Genomic DNA, 2,560 nt, shown 5'->3' with positions numbered 1-2,560 from the left:
CGATGCCGACCGAAACAACAATGCTCAAGCGATGCGGGATGCTCACTTGATCTCCGAGCACACTCAAGGCGCGGTGACTAGGAAGGCTCTCCGGCGGTATCGCATGATTTTCCGACAGTGTTATTGACTTCGACTTCAGGTCGATGATTGCGCCGTGTTGGTTGAGGAAGTCCATGCCGAGAATGACGTATCGTGAACACTAGGGAGTTTTAGAATAGGGGCCCCAATAGTTTGGGGCCCCAAAGAGCTTTGCGGGTGTTAGCGTTGGGGCACGAAGGAGTGAAGAGTTTTAGAATAGGGTTTTGCGTTTGCGAATAGCGTCTTGCGCTGACAGCGCCACTACGGCATCAAAAAAAAAGCTATTAGAAACAATTTTAAAGAAAATATCATTTTGCGATAAGAATGGTAATTTTAACTGTCGTGTTTTCGCGTTTAATTAAAATTTCGAGGTTAATTTATCAGCAGCAAACAATTAGTCGCGCTTAGTTTTGAATACCCGCCGTTACGTTCCTTCACCAGCCAAGTTAATCCACAAGCTCATACTCGCGCGCGTACTCAGAGAGCCAGTCGTGCTTCTTGCCGTGTTTGCCACGTAAAGTTCAGAGTTTGCCATCACCATTCATGCCGAACGTGAGTCGGTCGCGCGCAGGTGTGTTCTTGGTAAGCACCTACTTTATCTAGATCTCAGCTGGAGTGATCTGGAAGTCATTTTCCTTGGACATCAACAGCGCACACCCCGACAGTATAAGTCGGTAAACGGCCTATTTAACATCGAAGAAGTGCAAGAAGATGCTTTTAGGTGGAGGTTTAGATTTCATAAGGAAAACCTGTAAGACCTGAACACGTCTCTGCTTATCCCGAACGCTGTAATAAGCGCCCAGGGTGTCAGCGTAAGTGGTGAGGAAGCTCTTCTCATAACCCTACGCAGGCTGGCGTATCCCAACAGGTGGTGGGATTCGGAGGCACTGCTTGGCCGCCACTACTCCACTTTGTCAAGCATCGTGTCCGAGGTGCTCACGCACATTGAAGGCAACTTTGGACACCTGCTGGACTTAACTAAGAACAAGTGGTTGAACATTACTGAACTAGGTCGTTTTTCTCAGGCAAGTACAGTGCATTGAAATACCTAAATGCGCGAACGTGAGTGCATAGATATGCCTGGCTGAAATTGGCACGAAACGTAACCAGAATACTCGCAAATTCTTCGAGCAATTTCTGAGTGGCAAGGTAATTGTTTACGTTACCTACTTTTATTTACAGGCAGTGCATCGCAGAGGTGCACCACTTAAAAACTGTTGGGGGTTCGTTGATGGGACAGCGAGACTGATTTGCCGGCCATCGGTGAACCAGAGAATATATTTCTCTGGTCATAAGCGCGTCCATGCTGTGAAATATCAATCTGTCATGTGCGCCAACGGCATCGTGTGCGATCTTGACGGCCCCTATCCAGGTCACAGACACGACGCCGGTAGGTACACCAGACAAACTTACTATGTAGATAAAGGTATTTTTTATTACATAATGGTATTTTCATAGAAGCAGTGCATGTAGAGGTCACTACGGAAATATGGTGCAGTGAAGCATAATGCTGCACACCTTACGTGAAGACTAAAAGGTACCCACGTACCCACGAAGTTTACTTATAGTGCCCTTTGTGCATGCTTGATCACTTTAAGGAAACGTAATTATTGGCTTTCTTTCATGTGGTGTGCACCTGCACCCCAGAATTATAAAGCATATAACTGCATGCATAGTAGCCAACAAGGCCTTCTGTTATTCACTGGCCAAACTAATATCATGAGACACAAAGATTGAAAAAAAAACCATTCTGTGTACCATTTTATTCTATAAATAATATTCTTGTTGAGGCACTTCAGCTATGAAATCTCTCTTTTAGTGCTCTTTGTGAGATTAATTCTTGGGTGACTGCTAAGTGCTTAAAAGAGTTGCTCTGTTGTAGGTATCCTGGGAGACAGCGGCCTTTACAGCAGGCTCGAGCGCTTGGTGCAGGGTTCCTTGTACACCATCTATGGCGACCCTGCATATCCACTACGTCCACTGCTGATGCGCCCATATGCTGGCTCTTCTCTACAGAGGCACAGCAAGGCTTTAATTCCGGCATGAGCACAGTCCGCCAGGCCGTAGAATGGGGGTTCGGCAAGACTGTTGGACTGTTTGCGTTTTTGGACTTTAAAAAAATCATCAGATTATTCTACAAAATGTACCTCAGATGTACAAAGTAGCTACAATTCTTGCAAACTGCCGTGCATGTTTGTATGGTAGTCACGTTTCTGTTTTTTGGCTTAAAACCACCATCTCTGCCGGAATATCTGGTTCCCGTCACTGCTTGAGATCCTCAATCCTCGGATCAGGGATCTCACATATGTCTTTGGAACTTGCATATGCGTAGCCCATAAGAGAATTTTGGAAATCACTTCAAAATTGTCAAGCAATTATTGGCTCCATTTGAACCACTGAACAATCTCACATTTGCCGATGCTACGTCTTGTGTGACCTGTTAAAGCAAGCTTTATTCATCTTGTATGCAGTGCTAGAGCAC

At 45.5% G+C, this 2,560-nt stretch overlaps 1 long non-coding RNA gene across 1 annotated transcript; it reads left to right on the top strand.

The window, feature by feature from the left end:
* Positions 1–976: 976 nt before the first annotated feature.
* Positions 977–2,218, top strand: LOC135901866 (uncharacterized). The gene is made up of 3 exons (XR_010564295.2): positions 977–1,107; positions 1,265–1,468; positions 1,961–2,218. It is a non-coding gene; the product is annotated as an uncharacterized lncRNA (long non-coding RNA).
* The last annotated feature ends 342 nt before the right edge of the window (positions 2,219–2,560 follow it).

This window comes from Dermacentor albipictus, chromosome 2 (assembly GCF_038994185.2).
Source record: "Dermacentor albipictus isolate Rhodes 1998 colony chromosome 2, USDA_Dalb.pri_finalv2, whole genome shotgun sequence".
NCBI lineage: Eukaryota > Metazoa > Arthropoda > Arachnida > Ixodida > Ixodidae > Dermacentor > Dermacentor albipictus.
The sequence above is the reverse complement of the archived record's forward strand: the minus strand, read 5'-3'. Positions and strand labels throughout refer to the sequence as shown.